Source organism: Neopsephotus bourkii, unplaced genomic scaffold, assembly GCF_033783945.1.
Source record: "Neopsephotus bourkii isolate Nb327-2 ecotype Australia unplaced genomic scaffold, CSIRO-AGI_Nbou_v1 NB_580, whole genome shotgun sequence".
Classification (NCBI taxonomy): Eukaryota; Metazoa; Chordata; class Aves; order Psittaciformes; family Psittacidae; genus Neopsephotus; species Neopsephotus bourkii.
Genome location: NW_026901081.1, coordinates 2,448,128 through 2,462,727, shown reverse-complemented (window position 1 = coordinate 2,462,727; position 14,600 = coordinate 2,448,128). Strand labels below are relative to the sequence as shown.

The following is a 14,600-nucleotide window of genomic DNA, read 5'->3' as shown; positions in this document are numbered from 1 at the left end:
AGGATTAGGTACTGATTAGATTTGAGGGTACCCCCATTGGGCTTCTCCTTCTGGTGGGAAGATGCTGTTCCCAGGGAAGAGCTGGAGGCTTGTGGCTGGTTTGTTTGTTGTTATTTTATTACAAAAAGGGATATTTCAGTCATCCTACAGATCTGGGATCTCCAAACCCAGAAAACTGCAGCTACTCAATGTAAACCCAACCTTTCCCACCCAGCAGAACACAGCCAACCCACTAACTGACTAGCCAAATAACTATAGGGAGATAAGACTGCAGGCACCAAGGTAGTAAAATGACCAAGGGTGGGAGCAATACTGATGCATTAGATGGGTACTTTGCCTTTCTGTGCATTAGTTATTGGGTTCTTTTCATGCAAGGAGCTCAAAGTGCAGTGCTAATGCGCACTGCAGCCCATCATTCTGCAAGTGCAACTGAAACCCAGGGAAATGATGCTTGTAACTGAAACCACCAGTAAAGAGGGTGTAATCTACTACTGAATCTACTAAGATGACTGACAGAGAGGTGTCAGGGGTTGTGCAGTAAGTGGAGTTTCCAGCCAAAGACTTCAAGCCCTCAAATCAGGGCCTGATTTTCAATAGACCTCAGATAGAATGGAAAGCTAATGGAGAATCTGGCTTCTCCCTGAAAGCTGAGCACTTAAACCGTGTCCTGAGCTCTCCTCATCAGTCAGGCTGACCACGGACCAGCTAAAAACGTAATCACTGCTGTTTCGTTTGACCCAGCTAAAAAACCTCCCTGGCCAGACCTCCAACAGTATGAAATGGGTGAGATACAACTGAATTCAGTGGAACAGCACTGATTGCCAGAAGCTGGGAATCAGGTGGTGATGTCTCCAGAGACTAAGGGGTTTTAAAAGACAGCAAGTGAAAGGAATGTGATTCTCTGTGCTTTCCTCCACCAGGACCTGCAGGCATCAATCACAGCCCATGATGACAGCTCCAAACTGGGCCATTCTCTTTGCCTTTGCAAAGCATCGCACCAGTCATAGAATCATGGAGTAGTTAGGGTTGGAAAGGACCTTAAGATCATCCACTTCCAACCCCCTGCCATGGGCAGGGACACCTCACACTAAACCATGGCACCCAAGGCTCTGTCCAACCTGGCCTTGAACACTGCCAGGGATGGAGCATTCACAACCTCCCTGGGCAACCCATTCCAGTGCCTCACCACCCTCACAGTAAAGAATTTCCTCCTTATATCCAATCTAAACTTCCCCTGTTTCAGTTTGAACCCATCACCCCTTGTCCTATCACTGCAGTCCCTAATGAAGAGTCTCTCCCCAGCTTCCCTATAGCCCCTCTTCAGATACTGGAAGGCTGCTATGTGAAAGGACAGTGAAAAGACAACAGAGATTCAACTCAAGCTGCAGGATCTCAGAGCTTGTTTGCTCATCTACATGGAATCATAGATTCATAGAATTGGAAGGGACCTTCACAGCTCAACTAGTCCAAACCCCTACAGTGAGCAGGGACATCTTCAACTAGATCAGGTTGCCCAGAACCACATCCAGCCTGGACTGGCGCATCCACCACCTCTCTGGGCAACCTGTGCCAGTGTTTTACCATCCTTATGGCAAGTAATTCTTCTTCATGTGTAGCCTGAATCTTCTCTCTTTTAGTCTAAAACCATTACTCCTCCCAAGATGACCTCCATAACTATAGGGACAAATAACTGTTTCCAAGGCCTGATTCACTCCCTCTGTTGATGTCAGGATTAGTTCTGTCCATAGACTACAGAGGAAGACTGAGGTGACTGGTTTCATTTGTATGTCCTCTCCTTTCTCATAGAGTAACATAAAGGTTTGGGTTGGAAGGGACCTTAAAGCTCATCCAGCTCCAACCCCTGCCATGGGCAGGGACCCCTTCCACTGGAGCAGCTTGCTCCAAGCCCCTGTGACCAACCTGGCCTTGAGCACTGCCAGGGATGGGGCAGCCACAGCTTCTCTGGGCACCCTGTGCCAGCGCCTCAGCACTCTCACAGGGAAGAACTTCCTCCTTATCTCCAACCTGAACTTCCCCTGTTTCAGTTTGAACCCATCACCCCTTGGCCTATCACTACAGTCCCTGATGAAGAGTCCCTCTCCAGCATCCTTGTAACCCTATTGTTTCTCCTACCCCTGTGTTCCCCAGCCAGCTAGGAACGTGTCAAAAGACCATGTAGCTGACTCTGTAGGACTGGTTTGGCCCTCAGATCTCCATCTGAAGGGTCTTGGTAGCAATGCCATGAAGAGAGACACCTCAACTGAACGAATCTTAGCCAAAAAGATTACCTTAAAACAAGAAACCACAGAAAACTCCCTCCTCTGGCAAGTCAAGAGAATCAATCTGATGCTTTGTTCATCTGAGAGCAGCTAGGACACGGGCATCAATTTTTTAAGCCTCCAGCAGGAGGTTCAATGGATTTGCTCTGCATTCAATCCCCCCAAACACCCATCAGGTAGAGAAGCTGAACAAAGGACCTGACCTTTTCTCCCTCCCTGTGCTTTCACGTAGCCGGCTCAGAACAATGGACCGCGGTGGCATCCGATCCCAGCACACAGCCCAGCGCTCGGCACAGCATCCTGGGGAGGGCAATTTCCTGAGTCTCTTTCAACAGCCACAATAATTAATCAAATAAAGTATCCCTTTGCAAGGAGGGCAGCTGTAATTTCAGCATAATCCAGAGCTCGCAGGCTGAGCCGGGCTAGGCAAAACACTGCGCTTGCAAACGGTGTTTGCAGTCTCCTTTCACCTCTATTTTATCCATAGGTGAGCTCCCAGTCTTGCTAAAGTCTACAGATGGGGCCTGGCACATGACAAGAACCATTAGGAGTAAAGCCTATATTGGAAATGGAGGGTGATTTAGAACATGAGTGTGCTCTCCTTGGAGCAGGGCTGTTCTGCTAGTCCTGAGCTCACTGGGTTGCTCACACAGCCAAGATGAGAGCTCAGATCCTGCCTATTCATGCTCAGGGAACTTCAATTAGTTCCCAAATAGACCAACAAGTGTTGGTGGGGTTGCCATGGACTTGCTTCTTCACGGGCTGCCCAACTGCTGCCATTGACAGAGCAAGGTATATACATGGACCATAGAGTAGTTAGGGTGAGGTGGTGGTTGACTTGAGGCTTTTGTAATGAATTCAGGAATGTGGAAGGAAATCCATGTGTGGCACATCCTGGTTTGGGCCAGGTTCAGGAGGCAGCAACCTTGTCAATCATCCAGGCTCTGATAGCCTTGTAGCTGAACCATAGGCATTGGCCCTTTGGTTGTATTGCTCAGGCAGCTACAAAGACTCTGTCTATAGTCTGATAACAACTCCATGAAGATCCAAGGGAAAGTCTGTATGGATGTATAAACGTCTATGATTATATATATATGCACATACACACTACATAGAACGATACATATATGCCCTAGATATATATATTCTGGCCAATCCCATATGACTGACTCCAGTTAGGAATAACAGAGCCATGTTATGAAGGAGATTAGACTGGATCATCTCCTTGGCCCTCCGAACTTTCTGTCTCATGAATCCACAAGACCAAGACAGAGAGCAGGAGAATGAGCACTGCACCCAGTGCAGGCTGGGACTAAGGCCTCAAAATGAAGCTTATGGGGTGTCAGGTCTCCTGTGGCACACTAGAACTTGTTCCTCAAGTGGTTTCAGAGGGATTTAGGTACTTGGGTTCTAAGTCCCATCAAGGGCTGCCTTTTAAAACAGTCTGTAGATGATCTGCTATCACAATGGATGACATATGGCATAGGTGAGATCTGAATTTAGCTGGACTAATAACTAGTTCAATAACATAATTACTAACCCACTGCTGCTTTCTGCTGTAGAAAGGTTCATTAAAGAGAGTCTTTACTACAAGCCACTATTAGTAATCACTCCAGTGAGCTATGATGTTATTCCCTCACAAATCCCAGCCTGCTTACAGAGGAGGGGATGATGCTATCTGCATTTGACAGAGGGAAACCGAGGCATGGAGGGAGGACGTGGCTTTCCCCAAGGTCACGCAGGTGAACCAGGAAGGTGAGATGAGGTCCTCCCCAACCCTAACCGTCCTACGTGCCTCTTGCAGACACCCAAGTCTGTGCCTATGCCTCCAGAACAAAATCCCTTTAATAAAGGCAGCTCCCGTGTTCTTCTCTGTCCTTAACTTGCCCTAATAAGCAGCTGTCTCACCCTCTACTCTTGCTGGTCCCTCATGGCCTTGGCTGTGTGGAATCTCTCCCTTCAGTGCTATTAGTGCTGGCAGGAGCAGGGCCCCTCCAAGCTGTTATAATCCCATGAGTTTTCTTCTCAGCAGGAACCTCTTTGCTGGGATTTTCAATGAAATCCTCCCTCTGCTGCCCCAACACTATCCTCTTACGGCCCTGAAGACATTCAGGATGGCCCTTTAGTGAGGTTGGGGCCAGCCTCCAAATACAGGGACTAGTAGGATGAAGTGGGTTCAAATCAGAAGACACCAGCCCTGTTTCACCCTGGTGACTCCAGAGGGTGTTTTGTTTGAACAGGGACTGTACAAATTAAATGGAGAGTCTGCCCTGTGCTTCCAGGGTGCCTTTGGTGCAATCACCATCACATCCCTCAGGGCAGCACCAGTAACAGCCTGAATGAGAGGGGACAGACACTCCCTGACTCATCGGCTGCACATGCAAAAGGTTATAGGAGCTTTTCAGCTGCGGGAGCTGAGTCACAGGGGCTGTTTGCTGCTTCATCTGCTGCTCTTCACCTTCTGGTGGTGTGCAGAGCTGCACGGGATGCTCTGTGATCACCTGGCTGAGCTAAGTCACAGGCCTTTGCCAAAGAAGGGTTAAACTAAAGGTCTATGAGAGGGGAGACTGAGCTGAGCTCTTAGGCAGAAGCTCTTCCCTGTGAGGGTGCTGAGGCGCTGGCACAGGGTGCCCAGAGAAGCTGTGGCTGCCCCATCCCTGGCAGTGTTCAAGGCCAGGTTGGACACAGGGGCTTGGAGCAAGCTGCTCCAGTGGAAGGGGTCCCTGCTCATGACAGGGGTTGGAGCTGGATGAGCTTTAAGGCCCCTTCCAACCCAAACCATTCTATCAGAAATAAGACGTTACAGACACAAAGTAAAAGTCTTTGCATCCCCAAACCGCTTGGATGCACAAAAGTGCCTTTGCTCCATGACAAATTCCCATCTTGTGAAGAGCACAGTCAGCAATAATGATAGAAGTCCCTGTTATGAGTGGCAGAATGAACAAAGTCCCATTTATAACCACAAACCTCAGAATAAGATTTCCTGATGGTCAATAGAGCATAATCCCCCCAAGAAGCCTGTCCTGCAGATGGAGTATTCAGAACAGCTTTCTCACCCAGCCTGCGCAATGCGGTGTCCAACAGGAGCTGGCATCATGCTGCAGGGCACTAGTTTTCTCCTATGTATTTTCATGAAGTGACTAACAACTTCATTCCCTTGCTACAGCTCTGCTGAATCTGAACCAAAGTTGGTCAGCAAACTCCTGTGATGAGGTGACACATCCAAAGAGCTGGGCAGTGTGACCACACAAGCATGGTTTCCTATGGAAATCAGACTAGATGAGCCAGGCATCGTCAACATGTACTCATCTTGCTCCAGTTTTAACAAGCCTGTTCCCACCCCTGTTTGCAGGCTTTTGAGGGATCCCTCCAAGGGAAGGGGTGGTTGTTGCTCTTTGTGACTTGCTCTCAGCAACCCATAGGAAATCTGTGCTGGGGACAGGTCTCACACCCTGGGCTGAGCTCAACATCACAGCTCCACCTGAAAAGCTTGATTCTTGTGCCAGCTCTTTTTACTTAACATCTTCCTGACTGCTGAGCTCAGTGCTTGGGAAGACAGGACCCGGTTACGCCAAGCAGTAATCATAGAATCATAGAATAGTTAGGGTTGGAAAGGACCTTAAGATCATCAAGTTCCAACCCCCCTGCCATGGGCAGGGACACCTTGCTCTAAACCGTATTACCCAAGGCCTCGTCCAACCTAGCCTTGAACACTGCCAGGGATGAAGCATTCACAACCTCCTTGGGCAACCCATTCCAATGCCTCACCACCCTAACAGGAAAGAATTTCCTCCTTATATCCAATCTAAACTTCCCCTGTTTAAGTTTTAACCCATTACCCCTTGTCCTACCACTACAGTCCCTAATGAAGAGTAATGGTTGTTGCATTGGCACTGGGGAGATCCAGAGGGTTATTTCTCAGAGCAAAAGGTTGCCCAAGCAGCTTTCTGTCACCCACCACCCTGGACTGGTATAATTAACCTGAATGAACATCAGGTCCTGAGTTGTTCTATCATGGTATCCCAAGGGGACATGGCTCGCACAGCGTTTTGGCCAAGATCACTCCCTTGTCTCCTCATTTTGGGTGCAGACATGACATTTGGCAGTGGAGAAAGCAAAATCTCAGTACAACATACCTGGAACTCACAGCTAAGAAGCTCTCCTCCCTGTGGGACAAGGACCTGCTCCATCACCCACAGGCACAGGGCAAAGCATCCCTTGTATCACTGCTGTACAGCAGCAAATTCTTATATGGGAGGGATGGTGTCCTTGCAGCATCCCTGCTCTAAGATACCTCCCTGGCCTGACAGCAGATTGGGCTGACCTACTCATTAATAGTTTATAAGTCTCCGTGTACTGAATTACATGAAAGATCTAATAGTTCCTGCTATGGATCCTGATCCCCATGCGGGTTGTGCCTTGGTACCCAAGTGCTCTCAGAGGGTCGGTAGCTCTGAAAACCTGCAGGAATGAAAGGAAGGAAAGCTTTGTCCATCCTTCTTTTGGATCAAGGATGCTGTAGCATCGCCAGCCTGGCATAGGGGCATGTTTGGGAGGTGTTAACACAGGTAACACTCATGGGGGCTTTAAGTAAATCCAGCAATACGATGTTTCCTCGTGTCTGTGCCAAGGGCTGCTCTGTGCCCTTGTAGCTCTCCAGCATGCAAAAACCACACCAAAACCACATAAAGCCACCTATGCCTCCCATTTCCATGGGCTTTTATTCCAAAGACAGGCCACAGAAGTCTGGGTTATCCTGACTCTTCTCCACTGGGATTAAAGGCAGCCACCAAGCTGAAGAGCAAAGGGGGATCACCTTCCTCACCCTACAGCCCTCTGTGTTCAGCTTCTCAATGGGCTTGAATAAGGCATTTAAATGGAAGTGAGAGATGAAATAACCACCCCCTTTATTCCTCCAGATCAAAAGCTCCTGCAGGCTGTAGGAGAGACAAACCCTATGAGTGTGTGTGTGTGGTTTCTGGAGTTCATCTCAGCCCAGGGTAAATCTGCTGGCCTTGGTGGCACTGATCCAGCAAAGCTGAGGAATGAGAGGAAGCAGGACAGAAATAGCCGGGGGAACGCAATGTAATAACCACCACCACTGAGGCTGGAAAACACCCAGTGCAGTTTGATGCACTGGAGATAGGCTTGCAGGGCTCCTTCCAGCTTGATGCAACACTTGGGGTACCCTGTCCCCTAATGCAAGGGGTTTACCTGTCCTCCTAACAGCCTCAGCCAAGCAAGGGGGCCCTATCTCTGGTGATGGGAGGTGTTATGGTTTGTGGGTGCTCTCCCCCTTCCCAGCACACACTGGGCACATGCAAAACCATCTTGTTGACTTGCAGAGCAAACCTCAACCTGAAACCAGGCCTGGGTCAGCTCTGGGATCCACAGGAAACCACAGCCTATCTAGCAGTGATCTAGCTGATCATGGCAATTCCCTAATGGCCTGCAAGAGATCTGATACAGAACCTGCAGTACATCCCATGAAGCTCCTCCCTGTATTTGCTGGCATGGAAGTGTTTTCAATGGAGATGGAAGAGAGCAGGCTTTACTTTCCTCCATCCTCATGGCAGTGTGGCTAAAGCTGAGGTTGACACCTTATCTTCTCCAAGACAAACACCCCAGAAGAGTTATTCCAAGCAGGATCTTGGAGCATGAACAACTCCTGGGGAGTGAAAGCACAAGCTCAGGAGTCCTACATAAAAAAAGCCCATACTGGATCCAGCTTGCGAGCTCCCCATCTATTCTATTTGACAGTGAGCAACAGAGGATGCCTAGGGAGAAGTGTAAAAGCAGGGTGAAGATTTAGTGGCGTTACTCTATAATACTCCCCCAGACACTAATAATTTGCAGCTCAAGACCTTCTAAAACCAAAAAAAAAAGGTAGCTTTTCTCTTTAATATATATATTTAATAGCTTTTCATGAATGAATTTGTCTGAGTGCTTTTTTAACCCATCATTACTTTAATGGGGTCCTGCAGTAAGAACTATCACAGTTGCCAGTCAGTGTGAACTCTTTTTGCTCTCCATAAGCTTTGCTTGCTGCTCCCTGATTTTTATATTACAAAGGAAAACTAAGGAGAACCCTCCTTTTGCCTTCACCACAACAGCATGATCCTCCAGGATCAATAATGTACCTTCTTCCCTCTCTTTTCAGCTTGGAGTCTTTGTCTAAGCAATCCTTCCTCACGTGGAAGCTGTTCCACCCCTCTGACCATCCTTCCTTAGAATCATAGAATAGTTAGGGTTGGAAAGGACCTTAAGATCATCCAGTTCCAACCCCCCTGCCATGGGCAGGGACACCTCGCTCTAAACCATATTACCCAAGGCTCTGTCCAACCTGGCCTTGAACACTGCCAGGGATGGAGCATTCACAACCTCCCTGGGCAACCCATTCCAGTGCCTCAGCACCCTAACAGGAAAGAATTTTCTCCTTATATCCAATCTAAACTTCCCCTGTTTCAGTTTTAACCCATTACCCCTTGTCCTATCACTACGGTCCCTAATGAAGAGTCCCTCCCCAGCATCCCTATAGGCCCCCTTCATCCCCAGTGGGTGTATGTTGTTTTGGGGACGGAGGGACCAGAAAACACACAGTATTCCAGCTGCAGGCACAGCAGGGACTCACAATGGTGTAATGCTGGTTTCCTTCTCATGCCTCTCCCTGTGTATGTTTTGTCTCTTTCATTCTGAATGACTTGAAAGCCAGGTTGGGCACAGGGGCTTGGAGCAAGCTGCTCTAGTGGAAGGTGTCCCTGCCCATGGCAAGGGATTGGAACTGGATGAGCTTTAAGGTCCCTTCCAACCCAAACCAGTCTGGGGTTCTATGAGTTAAGTCAACAGAGGAGTGAAATGTGCTCTCTGGACAATGACAGATACCTTGGGAACACCCAAGGACTTGGTCCCAAGAGATGGATCCTGCTCCCAAGTCTAGCACAGCCCAGGTAGCGCTCAGAGCACCTTTTCCCCATGCCTCAGTGTGTGGGGCAGGTGAATCCTACTCAGCATTTGCAAAGCTCTCTCAGGTGGAAGGTATTCCAGAGCTGCAACCTGCAAGCACTAAACCATTCCTGAAAGTCTTTACTTTCACATGGAGCCCTTGACAGCCACCTTCATTGATATCTCCCTCTTTCTCCTTATCCCCCTTTGCCACCCCTCCTGTGGTGCCCATCCTCTCCCCAGCTCTGCCATCATCCCAGGTTTATCTTTCCATATCCAAGTTAGGAACTGCTGCAGCGAGGGGCTTTGTCTCCTGGGGTGAAGCCCCCTCTCAGCAGTGTCCCCATAGTGTCAGACAGGCATAGGAAAGAGCAGGAGTCAGAAGCTGGGCTCTCTCAACACTCAGCATAACCTCGGGCAGGTTCTTTTGCAAGTCTTCCTTCCTCCACACATCATAGAACAGGGTTGGGAAGGACCTGAAGATCAGACAGGTCTTCAAGTTGGAGGCCAGGATGCTTGCACATCAGCCAGAGCACTGGAAACCTCCACCCAAGGCAGCTTTTAAGACTATAATCAACCCAAAGTGTAAGTTTTAACTCCTTTCATGCATGTGGAAACTGCGTTCAGGTCATCAGTGCCTTGGGTAAACACTGGGATGTTACACCAGGTTAACTGGTGGGGATGGCAGCAGCTGAACCAACACGCTCTGGAAGGAGCTCACTGGGACTGAGGTCCAGGAATAGCTCAATGCCTTTCTGCACTTGCCCTGAGGTTGCCAATGGGATCAAGCACTCAGCTTTAGGATCCCAGCTAGGCTGAGGTGGGAGTTCGGACCTAGCTGCTTAAGCTGGGGAGAAATGAATCTCTGGTCCCTAGGGGTATTTTGGCTTTGGATTTTGAACTTGTGTCTGTTGATTCAGCACTCAATCTACTTCACATGCCTGGTTTTCATTGCATCTCCACACATTGCTCTCTGCTTGTGAAGTGGGAGGAACTGCACACTCTGCTCTATCCCAGCATCCTGACTGCTAGAACAGGGGCTCAGATGGATGCACCCCCTAAGCATGGACAATGCTGGGGCAGCCCCGGGACCAGAGAGTCACAAACACATCAGCTCATCCCATACCAGGTTCTCCTTGCATGGTGCTGAGCAGAGAGAAGTGTTTCATGGTGCAAAGCTCCCTTATGCTCTGCCTCCACATCCTGCCAGCCCCTTGGTACAGTGACACTTGTCCCACTGCACTTCGGGAGCAAGAAAGCTTTGGCTCTGCCCCAAGAGAACAATAAAGGTCCCCATTCCTCCTCTCACCCTCAAAAGGGACTGATCTGGCAGGGAATGGAGGCAACAATCGCTACCCGAGGGCTTGGTATCAGTGCTGACCACCCAAACCATGCCTAGGATGTGGCTTGAAGCCACTTCTCCTGCCAGCCCCTTTCTGCTGGGCTTGGAAGCCGCTCACAGCAGCTCCAGGAAAGGCTTTGAAAAGACCTCGGAGCTGACAATGCCTTCATTAATCACAGCATAATCCTTTCCATGGCAACCCGAGGATTGGGAAGTCACAAGTTAGCACAGCATAAGACAGAAACACTGCACAGCCCTCCCGGCCCATGAAACTTCATAGTGAGGGACATGAAGCGACTGCTCTGGGGAGGGGAAATGAGTTGGGAATGATATTGCCTTGGAAAAGAGGTTCATCCCTAAGGATTCAGGTCTCATAAATGTTCGTGTCAACAGGGAGATGTTGTAGCTCATGACGTTGTTCCAGTCTCACCCCAAAAAGCTCAAGAAGAGATTCTGGTCCTCATATGTTTCAACAAGGCACAGTTTGTCCCCAGCCCATCACCACATCTCGAACATTAAACATGATTTAGACAAATACATTGGGAAATGGGTACAGCTCAGAGACTGCAAAGCCAAAGGTGAAAGCAGTTTTGACCATCAGCCAACAGGAGGGAAATGCTGTCCTGGATATCAACCATGTTTGTCCCTATTCTGCTGACACTGGGATAGCTTAGGCACAGGGGAGCAGGGACACTTGTACAGGGGTCTCACAGGGACCTTCACACCACCACTGTTGGGACCTTATGGTCCCTCACATCATGGAAGGAGAGATAGGACCCAGAGCATCATGTAGTGGAGAGGGAGAGGAGTCAGCTCACAACACAATCCATGTCCTCAACAGTGTAAAGCACAGGTTAACCCCATAAGGTTGGCTCTTAGACATGCCTATGGAGAGGAGCACTCTCACACCAACACAACAGCGTGGGAGGGTGGGAAGATCACCTCCAGCTCCTTCTGCAGGGGGATTTAGCAGCCAGGGGCAACCAGGCAATCTTATACCCCCTGCCCTGTTGCCTTTCAGTCTCCTCCATGCTGCCTATGAAACAGGCTCTCCATCGTACACCCTTCTCCCCAGAGACACCAAGAGATGCCACTTCCACCTTCCTTAGGATAACATGACAGTTACTACCCTAGGAAAGCCTGGGGCTGCTCTTTGGGATGGTGCTCAGCTGGTCCAGCACAGCCCATGCACCCAACACTGTACTCCCAAGCCAGGCAGCAGAATGCAGACTGCTTTGTGGGAATCACCTGCCCTACAGAGGGTCTCCATCCCTGCCCAGGGATGGTCCTAATGATTGTGCTGGGCACTGCTTACCAGCACTGGTGTGACCAGAACACACGGGTGATGGGCACAAGTTACACCTGGGGAGTTCCCAACTGGACACAAGGGGGAATTTTTCACAATGGGAACAAAAATCCATTGGAATAACCTCCCCAGCGTTGGGCACTGTTAGGATTGGGCTGCACAGGGTGCTGGGACATCGTGCCTAGGTGATGCTTTGCCAAGACAGGTTGGACCAGATGGTCCCTGAGGTCCCTTCCAACGCGGTATTCCATGATCCTAGGTTTGAGCACAGCCCCGACACAAGCAAAGCTATGCTGCAAGCAGGGAAAACTCCTGCTGCCCCCTGAAGAGCAGCACCGGCTCCCTGGGATCAGGTTGTGCTTTAAGAACCTGAGTGGAGCATCCGGAGCTGGGTCAGAGCAGGGAGAGGGTAAAAGAGTCCCAGTAGCGACGGGTTTGGGGGGACACCCATGGCACCGCCACCCGTGCATCGGGCACACCCCAACAGCCTCTCCCCATCCCTAAGCAAGTCCTGAACACGAAAGAGCTATGGAGCAAAGGGGTCGGGGGCTGCATAGAGCAGAACGGGGTGGGTGGGGGGACCGGACCCCCACCCTCTGCCCAGTCCCTGCAGGCTGAGCCAAGCGCAATTAAGCAGCAGCTAGAAACGACCGAGGCTCTAATCCGCGCTGCAGGAGCCGGCTCGGCGCTGCGGGGCATTGCTGGCACGTCCGCGGTGCTGTCACCCCCCCGTCCCATTCCCACCTTCCCAACCCCTTCCCCACGCTCTATCCACCGGAGGCACCCCCGCTCCGTCCCACCCCATCGCACCCCCTTCGGCAGCCACCGCAGCCCACCCGGAGCATCCCCAGCGCTCAGCGGGGTCCCTCCCGCTGCACCCCGCGTCCCCTCCGCCTCACCTCAGCGGGGCATGGCCGGGGCCGGCGGGGAAGGGGCGCTGGTGCCCGGCGCGGAGCCGCGCTGCCTCCGGCTCCGAGCGAGGCAGAGCCCGCCCTGCGCTGAGCCTCTTATGGGGGAGGAGCCGGGATGCAGCCGGCGCTGGAGCGGGGGGGTGGGAATGCGAGTGTGACACCTGCAGTACGGACACTGCGAGAGCCGGGGTCACAGAATGAACCCCAGCCTGGTTTGGGTTGGAAGGGACCTTAAAGCTCCTCCAGCTCCAACCCCTGCCATGGGCAGGGACCCCTTCCACTGGAGCAGCTTGCTCCAAGCCCCTGTGTCCAACCTGGCCTTGAACACTGCCAGGGATGGGGCAGCCACAGCTTCTCTGGGCACCCTGTGCCAGCGCCTCAGCACCCTCACAGGGAAGAGCTTCTGCCTAAGAGCTCAGCTCAGTCTCCCCTCGGGCAGGTTCAAGCCATTCCCCTTGGCCTGGCCCTACAGGCCCTTGTCCCAAGCCCCTCTCCAGGTTTCCTGCAGCCCCTTCAGGCACTGGAGCTGCTCTAAGGTCTCCCCTTCAGGAGCCTTCTCTTCTCCAGGCTGCCCCAGCCCAGCTCTCTCAGCCTGGCTCCAGAGCAGAGCTGCTCCAGCCCTCGCAGCAGCTCCATGGCCTCCTCTGGCCTCGCTCCAACAGCTCCACATCCCTCTTGTGCTGCTGCCCCAGAGCTGGATCAGGGCTGCAGGGGGGGTCTCCCCTTCACACAGCAGAGGGGCAGGATCCCCTCCCTGAGCTGCTGCTCACGCTCTGGGATGCACCAAGTGCTCTGCCCCAGACCACGGTACCCATGCAGAGCTCAGGTACAGGTTATGCTGCCTTTTCAAACCCTGATGGCCTCTTGAGCAAAGGGGCGGCTGGGAGGACCCCATGCAAAGAGTTCCCATTGCTGTGGAAAGGACCATACTGATGTCCTGTGGGATGGGGCCAGGAGCTGACAGGCTCTGCTTTGAATGCACCACACTGTGCTTGTAAATGTGAAAGCTGGGATAGAAAAACCCTCGAGGACCAGGAAATTCAAAGCTGAGGTTTTACCCAGAAGCTTAACTCTGACCTGGTGACTCCCTGCCCAAATCTGAGCCAGTGTCTTTGCTCCTTCCTGCTGAGAAAGGTGCGGTTGGATTTTAGTTGTGCTATGAAACATCACAAAGGGGTTTTCCTTAGGCATTTTAGGTAGTGAATGGTGCCAAAGACACCCTTTTATTTGCAGTACGATCACACAAGGTGTTTCTAAGCTCTGCATTGGACCAAGGGGCCTGAAACCCTCCCAGGGACTGGGATGCATGAATTTCCTGGTGATACTGCAGAACTAAGTGATGAGAGAGAACCTGCTTCCTTCAAAGCCGTGCCAGGGACATGGAATGTGGGAGAAATCACAGCGCAGCCACTCTGTCCCTTATTCAGTCCATAGAAACTCCCCACTGCTGCCCAGTCCTCTTGTGGGAGCCAGCTTTGAATGGACTCCATTGACTTCAAGCTCCAGAGATGATTTATCGTAGAATGGTTTGGGTTAGAAGGGGCCTTAGAGATCACCTAGTTCCAACCTGCCTGTCAATAATCCCTGGTCCTTTTGAGCAGCAGGAGGCTCATACCCATACAGTGGGAATGTCTATGTGCATTAGGGTGGCAAACTGCAGGCTGTAGGGGATGCAAGGGAAATATATTCCAGCATCACCTTGCAACCATGGTGGGATGCCTGTTTCTCCATGGAGATGCTCTTGCAGGTCAAAGGAGGCTTTGCAGTTTCAATTTACTTACCTTAACCTTAGTGAGCAGACGCTGCTTGCAGACAGCAGT

General features: G+C 51.1%; 1 protein-coding gene across 6 annotated transcripts in view; it reads right to left on the bottom strand.

Moving 5' to 3' along the window:
* Positions 1–12,882, bottom strand: part of MYO7A (myosin VIIA) — a 107,584-nt gene extending 94,702 nt beyond the window's left edge. For all 6 annotated transcript variants that reach the window (XM_061351375.1, XM_061351378.1, XM_061351377.1 and 3 more), the window contains exon 1: positions 12,769–12,882. The gene's annotated coding sequence lies outside the window, so the exon portion shown is untranslated. The remainder of the gene's footprint in view (positions 1–12,768) is intronic.
* Positions 12,883–14,600: the final 1,718 nt, after the last annotated feature.